This window comes from Lissotriton helveticus, chromosome 4_1 (assembly GCF_964261635.1).
Source record: "Lissotriton helveticus chromosome 4_1, aLisHel1.1, whole genome shotgun sequence".
NCBI lineage: Eukaryota > Metazoa > Chordata > Amphibia > Caudata > Salamandridae > Lissotriton > Lissotriton helveticus.
Window position 1 is genome coordinate 703,973,190 of NC_136063.1, and position 20,609 is coordinate 703,993,798.

The 20,609-nt window shown below is 53.1% G+C and overlaps 1 protein-coding gene across 1 annotated transcript in view; it reads left to right on the forward strand.

The window, feature by feature from the left end:
• The window catches only part of PRKDC (protein kinase, DNA-activated, catalytic subunit), a 3,158,350-nt gene that overhangs the window by 2,413,527 nt on the left and 724,214 nt on the right, over positions 1–20,609 (forward strand). The gene's annotated exons all lie outside the window — the stretch shown is intronic.

The window sequence follows — 20,609 nt, forward strand, 5'->3', positions numbered from 1 at the left end:
TCCGCCAGCCTGGCATTGTGCTCTGTGAACACTGTATGCCTTTTGGGCCATTACTCCCATTCCCTTGGGATTCGGTTGCACAGGTGCTGCACATGGTTCCGGAAGAGGCTCGAACCATATTCTCCCAAGCTATGGCTGATGGGAGAGACGCAGCTAAGTTCACAATCCAATGTAGGCTGGACACAACCGGCTCTTTAAAAGAGCGGTTTCTTCGTCTGTGGCCTTTTGTCTCCACGTCTAGGTGCGGTCATCTGACTTTTCAGGGTGATGGCCAGGCTTTGCTTATAGATATTCTGTAGGAAGGTAGGATTCTTCTAGCATGGTTACTGTGAGAAGTTGGCCTGGTATATGATGTTCACTATTCTAGTGAACATCTTGCACCAGTCCAAACAACCCTTATGGTGATGGTTGTAAGTCAACCTTATATCCTAGTGGTAGCGTGCACAGAACAGTCTTAGGCTAAAAGACTCTTGAGGGCGTGTAAAGCCAGCTGTTTTACCATATGTAACCCCTTGAATATCAAATGAAAGGACACCACACAGGATATATATAAAATATATATGTATTTCTTTACTAACACAATCCTCTGTACTCTTTATGAGATCAGAGACAAAAGCACATAACAAGTTACTTAGTCAGAATACGTTAAATTGCACAAAATACAGTTAGGCCCTTGGGGCGAAGCAAACCATATACTAAGAAAGTGGTATTATTACCACGTCACGAGAAAAGGAAAGGCCTAGGGCCTAGAGAATCGCTGGGGCTACACTATCTGACCCTTAGGTTAGGAGTAGGAGGCCCACAGGCGGCGCATGCAGTGTCTTTACACACACGCAATAGTCAAGGTTAAGTCAATAAGAACTTAGAGTTAAGAAAAAGAAGGATTTAGGACACTTCCGGTCTAGCTAGAAGGTAACAACTAAAAACCTTGACACTTGGATAGTCAATACCCTTGGGAGCACCGAAGTACTCGCGTTACCTCACCCACAGGAAGCGGGTGCATAAGTGTGAAGATGTGTCGGGTTTCGCCGTTGAAGTCTATGGAGCCTGTGAAGAAAGATGCTGCAGGCGACCAGGAGGCAGATGTCCGGGTGGATCCAAGGGCGGATCGAGGATGAAGAAGACCTGAAAGCAGAGGGGACAGAGTCTGGGTCACTAGCCAGTGACCGGGTGGAACCAGGAAGGAACCAGACGACGTCGAGGAGCAATCAGGTGCTGTCGTGAAGCTTGTCTCTTCAGCCACGCGGACCAGGAGCCGTCGAGGATGACCAGATGCTGGAGAGGAGCTGTCCCACGAAGGTTCTCGCAGATGGAGGGGTCGACTGCCGGATTGGAGTTAACAAGCCTTGGCAAAGGCCACCCACGCAGGATTCAAAGAAGGCTTCTGATGCAGACCAGCAAGGACTGAGGTGCCTCACCTTTGCAGGGAGGCAAGGGCCAGTCTGGAGCAACCAGACCAGCGAGTTGGTTCAAAAGGATTGTCGTCACAGAGGCTACTAGCCAACGGGCCAGAAACCGGACAACGCGTCGAGCAGAACACAAGCAGAAGGGCCCCACGCAGAACTCGTGGAGTGTGGAGGGCTGATCTTCGGTGCAGGTGGAGCTCGGATTCGGGGCTTCTCAATCCCCAGTGCACAGCTTCGAGGATTCCTCAGGAGCTGCACAGTTAGCAAGTCGTGGACTTTTCAAGATGGCCGGTCCCACGTGTCTCGTCGCCTCCACGGATCTCTTCTATGCTGCAGACGTGAAGAGAGGGTCAGAGAGGTCTGGAAGTCTGGGTCTTGTCAGGCTCTGTGCTCTGGTTCCGGCGGGAAACGTCGACAAAGCAAGCCGTTGATTTGCTGGATGGTGCCTGGTTGCCCAGGGTGGTCACTCCTTGTCCACAAGGGAGATTCTTCAGTCTTAAGCTTCAGCAGAACGTCGAAGGTCCAGAGTTTTGTTTCAAGTTTCAGTTCAGGATCAAATCAAAAGTCCAAGGACACAGCTCCTACCTTTATACAGCTAAAAGGGGCTGGATTAGTTCCTAGGTCCCTCATATGGGTGGGACCAGGAAGGGGGGTGGTTACACCCCCTTTCCTTTGTCCAGTTTCGCGCCAGAGCTGGGGCTGGAGTGCCCCAGCAACCGGTTTGAACTGGGGTATGCATGGAGCACCTAGTGTGCCCCAGGCAGTGTCTCAATCTATTCAGCCCTCCCTGTCCCAATACACAAAGCCCTGTCTGGGGTGGTGCTCGCACCTCTCCAGGCAGGAAACCTATTGTCCAAACCTCTGTGACTGGAAGGACTCCCAGCAGCAGGAGGTCAGACTTGTGTCTGTGGCAGCAGCGTCCATTTTGTGACGCTGGGGCTCTGGTTAACTTTAACCGGGATAGTCATCAATAACATGTCTTCTCCCTCTAGAAGGGTGGAATGCTACCCCCGTCGCAGGAATTGGCGAGGGGGTAGTATTCCAAAGCGTATGACACCTTACATGACATGCTTAGATAAAGCCAAACCAAAGTAAGCATTCAACCGCGAGGATTATAATGCACTTAAGAGTATATGGTATGGCGATATCATAGAACAGCTATAAGGACATGGTTCCGCAAGCTGCAGACAGGCTCAGCTCATGCTAGAGCACCATCTCACACATAACCAAGCACTCTGCCTCCAGGATTGTTAAGGCCTGCCATAGGAGTGACTTATAGGTTACTGTGTGTCTAAATATAAGGGTAGATATAGGAATACTATACCTAAGCAAGGGGTGATTACACGACCTTGCCCCAGCTGAGTGATCAGCCAGTTGTGTCAGTTTGAGTGGCCAGCCAGGGGTGGCATAATACATGCTGCAGCCCCTTGTAGACCTTGGTTACACCTATGCCCTGAGTACCTAGGGTACACTTCTACAGGGGCTGACAAGGTGAACCAATTTCCAATTGTGGTTGTACCTAGAGTACATGGTGTAAATTTAGAGAGAGTGCATCAGGGCTGTGGGTCTGATTAGCAGGCCCACAGCCACATCTAAGTCGAAAACCAGTAAAGCAAAAGCAAAAAGTGGGGGTGACCACAGGAAGTAGACCCTACTCTCCTACACAACCCCCCCCCCCCAACTTAGGGACATTAAACTAACCTTGACCAGTTGAGTCTTCATGTTCTAAGTGGAAATATCTGGAGAGTCCATCTGCATTGGCATGGTCAGTCCCAGGTCTATGTTCCACTATAGGGAAATGGACCACCTAAGAAGTTTGGGATTTCCACGCTTCATCTGATTTAACCACAGGAGGGGCTTTTGGTCTGTCTGAATCTTGAAGTGAGTGCCAAACAAGTATGGCCTCAGCTTCTTCAGGGCCCAAACCACAGCAAAGGCCTCCCTCTCTATAGCTGACCACCCTTTCTCTCTAGGGGTCAGCCTTCTGCTTATGAAAGCAATGGGCTGATCTGAAAGAGACACGTTAGTATTAGATTCCTTACCTTAGAATATCCCGAGGCGTCAGACTGGATCCATAATTTTTTTGCGTAGCAGTACCCTTGCGCGTCGGTAGGCGTCGTCTGCGGCTCCGCGTCCGTCGTGGGTGCCGTGATGATGTCATCGGAGTACTTAGACGCCACCTCCGCGTGCTGACGTCAGTTCTTCTTCTTTTTTTTGTGCCAGCAAGCGCAGATCTGGAAAAAGCAGTAACCCTAGTCAATTTTTGACTAACTTTTTGGATCATTTTTGATCATTTCTCGAAGTCTTTCAACTCCGATAGGTGCCGTAGGGATGCCTGGCTTTAAGCACTGCGAGGATTGCGACCGCACAATGTCGGTCACGGATCCTCACCACCAGTGTCTAACGTGTCTAGGCGTCGACCATGACGACAAGGCCTGCTCCGACTGCCGGGCCTTCTCTTCGAAAGCCAGGCGGGAGCGGTCCCGCAGGCGACTCGAACTCCGGCAGTCGGTCCCGCGCCGCGAGAGGTTTCGGTCCCACGGGAGGTCGAGGGACAGGTCGCGGGCTCGGAGCCACCTCAGTTCCGAGAGTAGGCCGCACTCCTCCGGGTCGAAGTCGTCGTCAGGTAAGAAGCACAAGAAGTCCAAGAGGCGTCATCGCTCTGCGGACTCCCCCCGACCCTCGCGCGATGCGGCCGGGGGTTCGGGTGACACCACCCACACGGCTCCGTCAGAGTCGCGGGCGCCGCGTCCAGCTCCACAACCTCCGGTCCCTGGGCTAAACGCGACGCCGGAGGAGATCGAGCGCTTCCTCATGGCCATGAGGAAACTCTCTCCTCCGACGGGCTCCGCTGCGCCTTCGGGCCTAGCGGAGCCGTCTGGGGCCTCTAGCGGGTCGGGGGCTTCGGCCCCGATGCCGTCGGGTGCCTCGTCCCCGATGCCGCCGACGCCTTCAGGCCCGGCGCCGCAGGGTACAGCGGCCCCGGCGCCGCGGGACCCCGCTAGACCTTCTTCGGGATCTGGATCGTCGCCGGTGGACCTTACGACCTCCCCGGCGTCGGACCATCAGGTGTCGCCTCCGGCGCCGTCTTTGGGCGGCGCCGTCCCCGATGCCCCCTTTTTTTAAAATTTTTATTCCGTCGTCGGGACGGCCCCGATGGGCGCCGCTCCAGACGTCGTTTGGGGAATTTCACTTCTATGAACAGGCCCCATTCGTTGAGAACCCTGAGTTTCAGGAGATGGGTGATGAAGGGGATTGGGAGGGGTCTGAGGACCCTCTGACCCGAGAGTGTCAGTCTCATGAGGACTGGGCAGGAGACCTTGGGGAGGCCAGTGGCCTAGACACCTCTCCAGACACTGGTTTTGTCTCCCCTCCTACCGTGGCTTCGGAGGAGGGGGCAACCTACAGTGTGGTGTTGATGAGGGCTGCGAGCTCCCTGTCGCGGCCGTGAGGACTAATCTCTTCACTGAGGTCCTTAAACCGCAGTCAAGCTCGGCCGAGCCTCTGCTGCCCTTTAATGAGGCCTTGACCGACATTCTTCTGGGCACTTGGTCCAAGCCCGCTACGGGTTCGCCCGTAGATAGGAACGTGGCCAGACGCCACCGCCAAGCCCCGGGCGACCCATGTTTCCTGTCCACCCACCCTACCCCTGAGAGCCTGGTCATCCAGGCCTCCAATTCCCAGACCGCATTCCCGTCGGCACCGCCGGACAGGGAATCCAAGAGGTACGAGCAGTACGGCAAAAAGATCTTCTCGTCCCTTAGTCTGGGACTGCGGTCTTCCAACACCGCATGCCTCTTGGGCCGCTACACCCACTCTCTGTGGGATACGGTTGCGGAAGTGCTGCCAGAGTGTCAGTTGGAGGTACGGGCCAAACTCGGCCAAGCCCTTGTGGAGGGCCGGGATGCAGCCAAATATTCTATCCGGTGTGGGCTGGATACCACCGACTCACTAGGTAGAGCGATGGCAACGACAGTGGCGGTCAGACGCCACGCCTGGTTGAGGTCCGCCAACTTTTCAGCCGATGTCCAAAACACTTTGATGGACATGCCGTTTGATGGCCGTCGCCTCTTTGGCGACAAGGCTGACCAGGCGCTCGAGCGCTTTAAGGACTCCAGGGGTACGCCCAAGTCCTTGGGCCTCTCGGCCCCGCCACAGCAATCGGCTGCCTTTCACTCCTTTCGTGGCCACGGAAGGGGTGTACCCACACGTGCTGTCAGCCACGCTGCGCAGGGTAATACCCAACGCGGTGGCGGCCGTGGGAACCGCCGTCCCGGCGGTCGGGGACAACGGCGAGGTCAGTCCACACCTTCCCCCGCAGCATCCACCTCAAAACCCTCCTAGTCCGTGCTTTCAGGCCCATGTGACGCCAGTGGGGGGCAGGGTTCGCCATCAGCACCTCCACTGGTGCACAGTCACTTCGGACAGTTGGGTTCTGCAGATCGTCCGAAGGGGCTACTCCCTCCCCTTCGAGGCGACTCCTTTAGCCATGCCACCGCAGAACCACCGTGTATCGGGGGATCATTTGCGACTTCTGCAGGAGGAAGTTACGGCCCTCTTGGCCAAGGGGGCCATCAAGCGCGTTTCTGGGCCAGAAGTAGGGTGTGGTTGCTACTCCCACTACTTTCTGGTACCCAAGAAGGGCAAAGGGGGCCTACGCCCTATCTTGGACCTAAGGAACGTCAACGGCTTCCTCCGGAAGGAGAAGTTCAAGATGCTGACACTGGCTCAGGTCCTAGCTGCCCTGGACCCAGGAGACTGGATGGTAGCGTTGGACTTGCAGGACGCTTATTTCCACATCCCCGTCCTGCCGGCCCACCGAGCACTTTCAGTATACCGTGCTCCCCTTCGGCCTTACCAGCGCCCCACGGGTGTTCACAAAGGTGATGGCGGTGGTCGCAGCTGATCTGCGCAGCTTAGGGGTTTCAGTCTTCCCCTACCTCGACGAATGGTTGTTGAAGGCGGGCTCGCCCCAGACAGTCGTCAGCCACCTCCAGACTACGGCAGATCTCCTGCACCGGCTGGGGTTCTCCATCAATGTGCCGAAGTCACACCTGTGCCCCTCTCAGAAGCTCCTTTTCATCGGAGCGGTTCTCGGCGCGGTTTCGGGTTTATCCACCCGAACAGCGGATCCGGGATATTCAGGCTCTGATTCCCATCTTTCAGCCGTTATCCCGGGTCTCGGTCAGGTTGACGCTGCGGCTTCTGGGGCTGATGGCCGCCTGCATCCTGCTGGTGCATCACGCCAGGTGGCGGATGCGGGCTCTGCAGTGGGACCTGAAGTTTCAGTGGGCCCAGCATCAGGGCAACCTATCCGACCACGTCCTGATCTCGGAGGGCACTGCGAGACAGCTACAGTGGTGGCTCACGGACCGCGATTGGGTCAGCGGCAGATCCCTCTCCCTTCCCCCAACCGGAGCACGTAGTTGTAACGGATGCGTCCCTCCAGGGCTGGGGAGGCCACATGGGAGAGGCGGAGATCAGAGGCCTCTGGTCTCCGGCGGAGGCCCGGGTCCACATCAACCTGTTGGAGTTACGGGCGATTCGTCTAGCACTGAAAGCATTCCTCCCCTCTGTCCGGGGGAGTGTAGTGCAGGTGTTCACGGACAACACCACCGCCATGTGGTACTGCAACAAACAGGGCGGGGTGGGGTCGTGGACCCTTTGCCAGGAGGCTCTGCGCCTCTGGCAGTGGCTGGAACGCCAGGGCGTGACCCTGGTGGCTCAACACCTGGCAGGATCTCTGAACGCCAGGGCGGACGAGCTCAGCAGTCGGTGCATGATGGATCACGAATGGCGTCTGAACTCGGACGTGGCGCAAGGCCTCTTTCAGCGATGGGGAGAGCCTTGGTTAGATCTATTTGCCACCGAAGAGAACGCGCAATGTCATCAGTTCTGCGCGTTGGAATTTCCAAGGCGGCACTCGCTCGGAGACGCTTTTCGTCGCGAGTGGAGTTGGGGTCTACTGTACGCCTTTCCGCCTATACCACTTCTGCCCAGAGTGCTGAAGAAGATCAAGCGCGACCGGGCCCAAGTCATCCTTGTGGCTCCGGACTGGGCTCGAAGGTACTGGTATCCAGAGCTACTCAGTATGTCAGTCGATCCCCCGGTTCGTCTGCCTCTTCAGGAGGACCTTCTGTCGCAGCCGCAGGGGACGGTCCTCCACCCGAACCTGTCCAGTCTCCACCTCCATGCTTGGAGTCTGAGCGGCGACAGTTGAGGCCATTTGACTTGCCTTCTGAAGTCTGTAATGTCATTCTGGCAGCCAGGCGTCCCTCCACAAAGTCGGTATACGCCTGCAGGTGGAACAGATTTGTGGCATTGTGCACAGCAAAGGCTGTGGATCCTCTTGCTGCCCCTCTTTCTGAGGTTCTTCTCTTCCTTCTTTCTCTTGCCCAGCAGGGCTCTGCTCTGGGCACTATCAAGGGCTACCTTTCTGCCCTTTCAGCCTTTCTAAGGCTGCCTGATCAACCTTCTTTGTTCAAGTCCCCTATTGTAAATAGATTTCTGAAAGGCATCACACACACATTCCCTCCTGTTCCGTTTGTGATGCCTCAGTGGGACTTGAACCTGGTTCTTACGTTTTTGATGTGCGCTCCCTTTGAGCCACTTCACAACTGTCCTCTTCGCCTTCTTACTCTGAAGACTGCTTTCCTGGTTGCCATCACCTCTGCCAGAAGAGTGAGTGAGCTCCAGGCCCTTTCTTGTACTCCACCTTTCCTTTCTGTCCATCCGGACAAAGTGGTGTTGCGTACTAAGCCTTCTTTCCTGCCCAAGGTTGTCACGGCCTTCCACATCGGGCAGTCTATCACCTTGCCAACCTTCTTCCCGCCACCGCATCCCTCTAAAGAGGAAGAGCGGCTCCACCGTCTGGACCCAAAACGTGCGCTCTCATTCTACTTGGATCGCACACGCCAGTTCCGGGTGGATGACCAACTCTTTGTTGGTTACGTGGGCGCTAAGAAGGGGAAAGCGGTACACAAGAGGACCATCTCCCGGTGGATCATCTTGTGCATCCAGGCATGTTACTCCTTGGCTAAGAAGGAGCCCCCTGTTGGATTGCGGGCTCATTCCACCCGAGCCACGCCAACTACCACTGCCCTGGGCAAGGGAGTGCCCTTACATGACATCTGTCAGGCAGCTGCGTGGGCATCGCTGCACAGGTTTGCGAGACACTACTGCCTGGACAGCCAAGTCCGAGGGGTGGCTTTTTTGGCCATTCCGTCCTCCAGGACTTTCTGGTGTGATTATTGGTTCGCAGACCCACCACCGGGGTTGGTATTGCTGGGGTATCTATTCTAAGGTAAGGAATCTAATACTAACGTGTCTCTTACAGATGCACAAGTTACTACTTGTGTAACGATATATCTGTAAGAGACATTAGTTAGTATTAGATTCCTTACCGACCCACCCATCCTCCCCGTTCTGCGAACCAATATCTAGGGTTAGGGTTACCCCCTTTCAGGGCCCTAGTTCGATGGCACCAGTGTTGGTTTTTAACATGGCTCTGCGTTTCTGGCGCGGAAAAGCTGTGTCTAAAACTGACGTCAGCACGCGGAGGCGGCGTCTAAGTACTCAGACGACGTCATCAAGGCGCCCACGTCGCCGACGATGGACGCGGAGCCGCAGACGACGCCTACCGATGCGCAAGGGTACTGCTACGCAAAAAAAATCCGGATCCAGTCTGACGCCTGGGGATATTCTAAGGTAAGGAATCTAATACTAACTAATGTCTCTTACAGATATATCGTTACACAAGTAGTAACTTGTGCGTCTTGACCATCTATATTCAGTTGTGAAAGTACAGCTCCCACACTCAACTCAGAAGCATCTGTTTGGACTATGAACTCTTCGGAGTAATCTGGACTTTTCAGAATAGGTGCAGTACACATAGCCTGCTTCAGGTCATCAAAGGCCTTTTGACAGCTAACTGTCCACTGAACTTTCTTTGGCATCTTTTTGGAAGTTAAATCATTCAGTGTCACAATGGACCCATAGTTTTTCACAAACTTCCTGTAGTACCCAGACAGGCCCAAGAAAGCTCTGACCTGTCTCTGGGTGATTGGAGGAGTCCAGTCTCTGATGGTCTGGATCTTGCTCTCCAGTTGTTGAACCTGACCCCCACCTACCAGGTGGCCCAGGTACACAACCTTGCTCTGCCCTATCTGGCACTTAGTGGCCTTGATAGTGAGGCCTGCCTTTTGCAGGGCCTCTAAAACATTCCTCAGGTGGACCAGGTGATCCTCCCAGGTGGAGCTAAAGACAGCAATATCATCTAGATAAGCTGCACAATAGTCATCCAGTCCTATGTGAACTTGATTCACCAGCCTTTGGAAAGTGGCAGGTGCATTCCTCAAACCAAAGGGCATTACCACAAATTGATAATGTCCTCCTGGGGTCGAAAATGCTGTCTTGGCTTTTGCATCCTCAGCTAATCTGATTTGCCTGTAGCCTGCTGTCAGGTCAAATGTGCTCAAGAACTTGGCAGAAGCCAATCTATCAATGAGCTCATCTGCCCTGGGGATGGGGTGGGCATCTGTCCTAGTGACCGCATTGAGACCTCTGTAGTCCACACAAAACCTCATCTCTCTCTTACCATCTTGGGTGTGAGGTTTTGGTACCAGGACCACAGGACTAGCCCAAGGGCTCTCTGAGGGCTCAATAACTCCCAGCTCCAACATCTTTTGGACCTCTGTCCTAATGCAGTCCCTGACATGGTCAGGTTGCCTGGAGATTTTACTCTTGACAGGCAGACTGTCACCAGTGTCCACCTCATGGGTGCACCAGCTTGTCTGACTTGGGGTCAGGGAAAACAGATGTCTGAAGGACTGAAGAACTTGTCTACAGTCCTGTTGCTGATGTTCAGAGAGGCTGTCAGCAAAGACTACACCATCTACTGACCCATCATCAGGGTTCTGAGTAAGCTGGTCTGGGAGAGGGTCACTCTCTTCCTCCTGCCCCTCATCTGTAGCCATGAGCAAGCCCATGTCTGCCCTGTCGACAAATGCTTTTAGTCTGTTGACATGAAGCACCCTGTGGGGGCTTCTGAGAGTCCCAAGGTCCACCAAATAGGTGACATCTCCCTTCTGTTCAACTATTGTGTGGGGTCCAGACCATTTGTCCTGGAGTGCTGCTGGGGCCACTGGCTCCAACACCCACACTTTCTGTCCTGGCTGGTACACAGTCAGCACAGCCTTTTGGTCATGCCAAGCTTTCTGAAGTTCTTGGCTGGCCTCAAGGTTTTTGGAAGCCTTCTCCATATACTCAGCCGTCCTGGAGCGGAGACCAAGTACATAGTCCACTATGTCCTGCTTAGGCTTTTTGAGAGGTAACTCCCATCCTTCCTTCACAAGACATAGGGGTCCTCTTACAAGATGCCCAAACAAAAGCTCAAAAGGGCTGTAGCCAACCCCCTTTTGTGGGACCTCTCTGTAAGCAAACAGAAGGCAGGGTAAAAGGATGTCCCATCTTCTCCTCAGCTTTTCAGGTAACCCCTTTATCATCCCTTTGAGGGTCTTGTTGAATCTTTCCACAAGCCCATTGCACTGTGGATGATAGGGGGTGGTGAACTTATAGTTGACACCACACTCCTTCCACATTGCAGTTCGATATCCTGACATGACGTTTGCACCTCTGTCAGAGACAACCTCCTTTGTAAACCCCACTCTGGAGAATACTCCAAATAGGGCCCTAGCCACAACAGGAGTTGTTGTGGTCCTCAGGGGAATAGCTTCTGGATACCTGGTGGCATGATCCACTACCACCAGTATAAATCTGTGCCCAGATGCTGTTTGTGGGTCCATTGGTCCTACAATGTCTATCCCCACTCTTTCAAAGGTTACCCCCACCACAGGTAGTGGTATGAGGGGGGCCTTTGTTGTGCCACCTGATTTGCCACTGTCTTGGCAGGTAACACAGGAGCGACAAAACTCCTTGGTATCTTCTGACATATGGGGCCAGTGAAAGTGAGGGACAAGCCTGTCCCAAGTCTTGTTCTGGCGCAGGTGTCCTGCTAGGGAAATATCTTGGGCCAAGGTAAGAAGGAAGCCCCTAAATGGCAGAGGAATAACCAACCTCCTGGAAGCACCAGGCTTGGGGTCTCTAGCCTCTGAATAAAGGAGCCCATCATCCCAATACACTTTATGGGTACCTTGAGCATTCCCAGCAGCCTCAGCAGCAGCCTGCTGTCTGAGGGGTTCAAGAGAGGGACAATCTAATTGAGCCTGCCTCAGATCTGCCCTTGAGGGTCCCCCTGTCCCAGGAAACTCAACCTGATCAGGCTCAAGCTCTTCTAGGACAGTTCCCTCTTGGATCTCAGAATCATCCTCCTGAGAGGGCTGATCCTCAACCTGAGGCAGGGGGGAAGGCACTGCCTTAACCCTCTTGCTCCTTCTCTTGGGTAGTGTCTGGTCTATTGCTTTAATATCCAGCACTATTTCAGGTAAGCACTTTTTGGCCTGTGACCTGGTCACAGCAAGAACATGCGCCGATATTTCCAGCATTTCTGCATGGGTCCTATACTCCACCTCAGCCCAAACTGAGGTTTCAAGATCATTACCTAACAGACACTCTACTGGAAGGTCTGAACTCACAACAACTCTTTTGAGGCCAGTTACCCCTCCCTAAGGAGAAGTTAACAGCTGCCATACTATGGGAGGTAGTGGCATTGCTAGTGTTGGTCACTTCGTAGGTCTCACCTAGTATGATATGTTCAGGGTTCACAAAGTTAGGTGTCACCATAGTGACACTGCCACATGTGTCCCTGTAGGCCTGAGCCATCTTGTCATTTATAAAAGGTGTCTGTCTGTACTTGCTCAGATTACTGGGACTTACAGTAGAGGACATTGCTATGTCCCCATCACAGACACGAACAGCCTGAGTTGGTACTCTGCCAGAGTCCACCTCAGTTCCCAGGGTTAACCCTTCTACACCCTTTTGCTGGGAACCACCACTAACAGCTGGAGACGGGGGAACAGTTGCCTTAGCGGCAATGGTGGTTGGTGCTGTGCCCTTCTTGGTGCACTCACTAAATCAGTGAGAGACTGATTTACAGTATCCATACCAGGGCTTCCTTGGACCTTCTTGTTTCTGTTTGTTCTTTTTGGAGCCACTCTCCCCCTGTGCCTTATTGGGGGCCTGGTGAAGACTTCTGGTCTTTTTGTTTCTGCTTATTACCCTTCTGGTCTGCTTTTTTCTGATCACCCCTTGGTTCTGGTTTCTCTGCTTAATCCTGGTTCTGACCCATTTGTCTGCCTTCTTTCCCAATTCTTGGGGAGAGGTCAGATCAGAGTCAATCAGGTATTGATGCAGTAACTGGTTTTGACAATTGTTAAGTAGTTTCTCTCTCATGATCAAATTATACAATCCTGTATGGTCCTTAGCTTGACATCCCAATAACCAGCCTTCCAGAGCCTTAGTGGCACAATCAACAAAATCAGTCCAGTCCTGAGTCTGTGTCTTCTGGGTATCCCTGAACAACAACCTATATTGTTCAGTGGTTAGGCCAAACCCATCAATCAGAGCACTCTTCAGGACAGAGTAGTTGTTAGCATCCCCATCACTAACTGTGAGGAGATTCTCTACCTTTTTCTGAAAAGGAGAGCCATAAGATTGCTGCCCACTGACTTTGGAGTACCTAATGTACTTTGCAGGCCCTCTCCAAAGCAGTTTTCCATTTGTGGATTTCCTCCCCTTCTTTGTAGGGGGGCACAATCTTGCTTAGGTTTCTATTCTCATAGGACCTATCTTTATCCTTAGGGATATTGCTGCCACCAGTGAGTTCTAACCCACTCTCTCTATGCTCTCTAGCACGAGCAAGCTTCTCTTTGGCCAGGGCAACCTCAAGTTCCTGCTTCTCAATCCTAAGAGCAGCCTCTCTCATTTTGGCCTCATGTTCCCTTCTCTGGGGAGAGGTCATCTCCCTCTGAGCAGGGCCATGAGAGCCACGTGAAGCATGAGATTGGAGAGAGTCCCTGGAGTGGGATCTGCCTCTAATCTGCCTCTGGTTAAGCCCACTTGGGGGTCTATATGCGGGCTGCCCATACTGACTCCCATGTTTACTTAAGTTAGCCTGGCTAAGTCTTCTGACTGGGACCTGGCTGTTTACCTCAAGATCAGAATCATCTTCTTCTACCCCCTCTGCTTCCTCATCTAGGCACAATAGTATCAGCATTATCATCTGAAGAGGGAAGGACTTCATCTGCACTACCTGTGTCACCTGTCTTAGGTGGCTGTTGAGCATCATACTCTTCTAAGAGCTCCACCAGGAATTTGAGGGTAGGGTTTGAACCCTGTTTTAGCCTTCTAGAAGTACACAATTGTCTCAATTCTTGGAAGGCTAAGGCTTCATATCTTGAAGCAGTCCCCAAGGGATCTACTTCTGCAGGCAGAGAACCACTGGGGTTCACTGTCTGAGACATGTTTTCTAGTGAGGTGTGGTGTTGCACCTACCTACACTATATGTTTCCCTACAGAACCTCTCTAGGAGTTGTAGTCGGGGTGTGCTAGGCCCAGGCTCTATAACAACTAAGTTCAGTAGAACTTAAGTATCCTAAGACTTGTTTTTATATGTACCTACAGGTACCTATGTGATCTTTCAAATGATATCTCAAGATTACAAGTGGTAAAACAACAGCAAGCTCTAATCCCACTGCTGCCACCAATGTGAGAAGTTGGCCTGGTATATGATGTTCACTATTCTAGTGAACACCTTGCACCAGTCCAAACAACCCTTATGGTGATGGTTGTAAGTCAACCTTATAGACCAGCTATCCTAGTGGTAGCGTGGCCAGAACAGTCTTAGGCTAAAAGACTCTTGAGGGCGTGTAAAACCAGCTGTTTTACCATATGTAACCCCTTGAATATCAAATGAAAGGACACCACACAGGATATATATATAAAATATATATGTATTTATTTACTAACACACTCCTCTGAACTCTTTATGAGATCAGAGGCAACAGCACATAACAGGTTACTTAGTCAGAATAAGTTAAGTTGCACAAAATACAGTTAGGCCCTAAGGGCGAAGCAAACCATATACTAAGAAAGTGGTATAAGTACCACGTCACGAGAAAAGGAAAGGCCTAGGGCCTAGAGAATCGCTGGGGCTACACTATCTGACCCTTAGGTTAGGAGTAGGAGGCCCACAGGCGGCGCGTGCAGTGTCTTTACACACACGCGATAGTCAATGTTAAGTCAATGGAACTTAGAGTTTAGAAAAAGAAGGATTTAGGACACTTCCGGTCTAGCTAGAAGGTAACAACTAAAATCCTAGACACTTGGATAGTCAATACCCTTGGGAGCACCGAAGTACTCGCGTTACCTCACCCACAGGAAGCGGGTGCATAGGTGTGAAGATGTGGAAGATGTCCGGGTGGATCCAAGGGCGGATCGAGGATGAAGAAGACCTGAAAGCAGAGGGGACAGAGTCTGGGTCACTAGCCAGTGACCGCGTGGAACCAGGAAGGAACCAGACGACGTCGAGGAGCAATCAGGTGCTGTCGTGAAGCTTGTCTCTTCAGCCACGCGGACCAGGAGGCGTCGAGGACGACCAGATGCTGGAGAGGAGCTGTCCCACGAAGGTTCTCGCAGATGGAGGGGTCGACTGTCGGATTGGAGTCAACAAGCCTTGGCAAAGGCCACCCTCGCAGGATTCAAAGAAGGCTTCTGATGCAGACCAGCAAGGTCTGAGGTGCCTCACCTTTGCAGGGAGGCAAGGGCCAGTCTGGAGCAACCAGACCAGCGAGTTGGTTCAGAAGGATTGTCGTCACAGAGGCTACTAGCCAACGGGCCAGCAACCGGACAAAGCGTCGAGCAGAACACAAGCAGAAGGGCCCCACGCAGAACTCGTGGAGTGTGGAGGGCTGATCTTCGGTGCAGGTGGAGCTCGGATTCAGGGCTTATCAATCCCCAGTGCACAGCTTCGAGGATTCCTCAGGAGCTGCACAGTTAGCAAGTCGTGGACTTTTCAAGATTGCCAGTCCCACGTGTCTCGTGGCCTCCACGGATCTCAGCTATGCTGCAGACGTGAAGAGAGGGTCAGAGAGGTCTGGAAGTCTGGGTCTTGTCAGGCTCTGTGCTCGGGTTCCGGCGGGAAACGTCGACAAAGCAAGACGTTGATTTGCTGGATGGTGCCTGGTTGCCCAGGGTGGTCACTCCTTGGCCACAAGGGAGATTCTTCAGTCTTCAGCTTCAGCAGAACGTCGAAGTTCCAGAGTTTCGTTTCAAGTTTCAGTTCAGGATCAAATCAAAAGTCCAAGGACACAGCTCCTACCTTTATACAGCTAAAAGGGGCTTGATTAGTTCCTAGGTCCTCCTATGGGTGGGACCAGGAAGGGGGGTGGTTACAAGGTGAACCAATTCCCAATTGTGGTTGTACCTAGAGTACATGGAGTAAATTTAGGAGAGAGTGCATCTCGGCTGTGGGTCTGATTAGCAGGCTGGCTCTGTGGTTGAACCTGGGCTCTTTCCACGTACCCCCCAGTTTCAGGGAGCTGTAGCGACCCTGCTAAACTTTGTGAATTCTATTGGACCATGCACCTCTTATACGGGCGGCCTATCCTGCTGGAGTGCCTTCGGGCTCCGCAGGTTCGGCAAGGGCCTCTTGGTTTCCTGCCGGTGGATGCATCATCTGCGCCAGTTGGGCCCCTTGGATCCACAGATAGATGCAGACTGGCACTGGTCCCTACACCCCAAACTTCCCTGACGCCATTCCCACTGCTGGTACCTTCCAACTGCATCGTCCCTATTCTTAACCCTGACTCGAACATATAGCCGGAGGGGCATTGCCAGACGCGGACTGGTCCCATTCCTTCCAGGCCAGAGCCTGAGCCCTATCTCTATGGGCTAAGACATGGGAACGTTGGGAGAGTCCACCTGACCCTGAAGAATACCACCCCCTAGATCCTGATATGGACTGATGTGAGGAATTGGCAGATGCCAGAGGAATGGACACCGCCCCAGCTACTGGCTTTAGAGTAGGGAACCTGTTTTGCTATGGTATTGAGGAGAATGGCTGAGGTCCTGGACCTTCAGTTTCACTCCGTGTCTGTCAAGAGGGAAACATCCTTTTCAACGCAACATTTACCACGCAGTGCCTTTACGACGCAACTATTACAACGCATGTCATTACAACGCATTGCGCTGGGGGGCGCTCTAGGATAGGGAATCTATTTAATTTACTATCCAACACCTTCCCTACTATCCACGTCATGATGGAGGTGCTTCAACGGGGTGTCACCGCTTCAGAACTGCTTCTCCCATTTAATGAAGCCTTTATCGATGTCTTGCCTGGGCCTGGTTCACGCCCTGGCCAGGGTTTCCTGTAAACAAGACAGTGACTCACCACCATCATCCGGTTCCAGGGGAACCCCCATTCCTCACCCAACACCCCACCCCACGGATAGGGAATCCAAAAGGCTGAACACCTTGGTTAATAAAATATTTTTTTCCACCAGCCTGGCATTGTGGTCTGTGAACACTGTATGGCTTTTTGGGCCATTACTCCCATTCCCTTGGGATTCGGTTGCACAGGTGCTGCATATGGTTCCGGAAGAGGCTCGAACCATATTCTCCCAAGCTATGGCTGATGGGAGAGACGCAGCTAAGTTCACAATCCAATGTAGGCTGGACACAACCGCTCTTTAAAAGAGCGATTTCTTCGTCTGTGGCCTTTTGGCTCCACGTCTAGCTGCGGTCATCTGACTTTTCAGGGTGATGGCCAGGCTTTGCTTATAGACATTCTGTAGGAAGGTAGGATCCTTCTGGCATGGTTACTTCCACTTCTTGCCTGGTGTCAGGGTGTTTTTGGCTAGTCTGACTGGAATCCTGCTAATCAGGACCCCAGTCACTGTGCTTTCTCCCACAATTTGCAACTGTACACCAGGGGTCTCCCATGGGCCGAAACATATATTTTGCCACCCACGGGAGTCCACTTAAACTGTGACAACAGGCCTGCAATTGCAGCCTGTGTGAGTTGGTGCTTGCACCTGTCACAACAGATATAAGTTTCCTTATATCTGGGGTCACTGCACCTAACACCTATATGTCACCCCTATGGCGGCTTTTCAGTCCTGAGGGCAGGATACTTGGATATAAGTGTGCGGGTGCCCCTGCATGAGCAGGACACCCCTACAAACCCCGGAGTTGATTATTTAGGCTTTGTAAGTGCAGTCAGCCATTGCACTACATACATGTAGTGGAAATTAGTCATTATGAGATGTCTAACTATAAAGTGGTTGCACGAACCTGGTCATGTTTGGTATCAAACATTTTGGAATCATACCCTCACACGGATTCCAGTGTTGGAAGTATGAACCCATGTACTGGGGGCTCCCTTGGGGTACCCCCTCTCCCCCCTGTACTACCAGTAACTGCCTTTCAGGGTCTGACAGCAAGCTAGTGCTGCTACCGACCACAGACACGTTTGTGCCCTCCTGCTGCTGAGCCAAGCTCAAGCAGGAGATGGTAGAGCAATAGGTTTCCTGCCGTAGAGAGGTGTGACCACCTCCCCCAAAGAGACAGGAGTAGGCAGGGGTGGGGACGCTTGCCAGCACCACCAGACTGCTTTGAGGGGCACGTTTGATGCCCTTGTTGCCTACTCTAGTTGAACCAGATCATGGAGCTCTTGGCTCCCGCTCTGGCGTGAAACTGGACAAAGGACATGGGAGTATCCTCTCCACTGTCCTCTAGGAGGTTTCTTAGATTCGCTGTGGGACAAGACTCAAGCCTGAAACCACATCACTCTTCGACCGTCTGGAAACTTGGACTTAACCTGGAACCAAGACTGCATCAACTAAGACTCCTGCTGCTCCTAGTCTCGCTGTTCTGCAAGTTTTCTTGGTTGTCTGTGCCTCTGCTTCTTCCAGGATCTTCAACAGACATGTGGGCTTCAAGGACAACCAAAGTAATCTCCTTTGGAGTGAAGGAATCACTCCCCTGCATCTGCAGCCACTGCAAGGAAGCTGATGGGTCTGCTGCTCTTGACTTCCCACGGACTTCAAATGACTCAGCAACCCAGGTGGTGGTTCTGCAACTCCCTCAAGGCTTGACCTTTCTTTGCTGCAATTTTGAGGCCAGTGTTCCTCATCTGAAACCACTTGGAACGAACCCCTAGGCACCGCTTCGACTTGCTGTTGTCAAGGTTTGTTGGCTCTGCACTCCAGAGATCTTCGGGCTACAAGAAGCTCCAACCTCAAGCATCTCTTCCTGCCTAAAGGAGCATCCTCTGCACCATGGGTGTTCCTTTGGGGTGAGATGCTCGAGTTCCTCTTGTGACTCCTGCGCCTTCGGCCTTTGGGTTCTCTTGAGGGTCATTTTCTGATCCAGTGGGCTACCCTGCTTGCATGGGACCTGCTCTAATTCTCCTGCTGTTGGTGAGTCCCTTGGATCATGCTGGTCCCAACATTGCTTCTTCTTTGTTCTTCCCGCACAACTTGTTGGTGCTTCTGCCGGACACCAACCCCCTGGTCCTCGACTTCCCACGTGGGACAGCCCATGCATGGCTCCTGGCCTTCCTCAGTGTCAACTGGTCTTCACTGCTGCTGCCACAAGGTCACTCTCTACACTTCTGAACCATCTGATATCTGTGGGCATTGCTCTTCCGTGCCTCCTAGTCACCTCCGAGTGGCATAGACTCTGTCCCCTCAGCTTGCAGGTTCTCCTCTTCATGAATCCACCCTTGGACTCCACCAGACTCTTGCACAGTCTTTTCTAGCGGCATCCTATTCTTCATCCTCCATTGTGGTCTATGGTAGTTTCCGCCGTCACTTCCCACTTATACACCCAGCTTCCCTAGTGTAGGTGTCCTAGTTCCTGGGGTCTGGAAAGGGTCATTGTTAAAAACTGCAACTGCGACTTTCTCATTTACTTCTATTGGGCACGCAGCTGTATTTCCACTCTGTACACAGCCTCCGTTTCTTGTGTCCCCAGTTCCTCTGAGTCTCCTGGTCGAAGTCCCGACTTTATCCGCAGTTCGCATTCCACTTTTTTAATATATGGTTAGATCTCCCCTGAAGGCCACTGTATTTTGTGCTACTCACTGTATTTGAAATTGAAATGTTGTGTATTTTTATTGATATCTCTGGGTAGGAGATATACCAATGTGTAAGTGAGTGTTGTTTAATAAAGAGACATATTTTTATGTATACACTCTGTGGTTCTTTTTCATTTTACCTGCACTACATTATTAATCTGAAAGAAACAGGTTAGTATTAGATTCCTTACCTTAGAATATCCCCAGGCGTCAGTCTGGATCCGGAAACTTTTGCGTAGCAGTACCCCTGCGCGTCGGTAGGCGTCGTCTGCAGGCGTCCCCTGCGGCTCCGCGTCGTCGGCGTCGTGCGCCGTGATGACGTCGCTGGAGTATATAGACGCCGCCTCCGCGCGCTGACGTCAGTTCTTCTTTTTTCCGCGCCAGTTAGCGCAGATCCGAAGAGCAGTACTCCGGTCTTTTGACCAAGTTTTTTGTTAACTGATTGATCTTTACGGTGCCGGTAGGATGCCCGGTTTCAAGAGTTGTGACGAGTGCGACCGCCTGATGTCGGTCACCGACCACCATCGACTCTGCCTCCGGTGTCTGGGCGCGGACCACGACGTGGAGTCCTGCGTCGACTGTCGGGCCTTGACTGGAAAAGCTAGGCGGGAGCGGTCCCGCAAGCTTCTCGAGCTCCGGTTGTCGGCCCCGCGTCGAGAGCGGTCCCGGTCCGGTCGGAGGTCGAGGGAGCGGTCGAGGGAACGGTCGCGGAGCCGCCATGGGCGCTCCGGGAGTCGCCACCATTCCTCCGGCTCGTCAGGTAAGCACAAGAAGTCGGGGCGTCGCCATCGCACCCCCGACTCCCCCCGACGCCCGCGTGCTGCGGCCGGGGGCTCGGGTGACCCCACCCCCGCGGTCCCGCATGGGTCGCCGACGCCGTCTGCCCCACACCTGTCGGTCCCTGGGGAAGGCGCGTCGCGTGAGGAGATCGAGGCCTTCCTCATTGCTATGAGGGCGAGGTCTTCTCCGGCGGGGCCTTCGGCGCCTGCGGGCCCGTCGGTCCCGTCTGGGGGCCCGAGCGGTTCGGGTGCTCCTGCCCCGGCGCCGCCGGTGGCTCCGGCCCCGGCGCCGCTGGTTCCCTCTGGTTCGTCGCCGGCTGGTCTCCCGGCCTCTCCGGCGTCGGTTCCTGTGGGCCAGCCCAGGGTACCGCCCCCGCGTGGTGCAGCGAC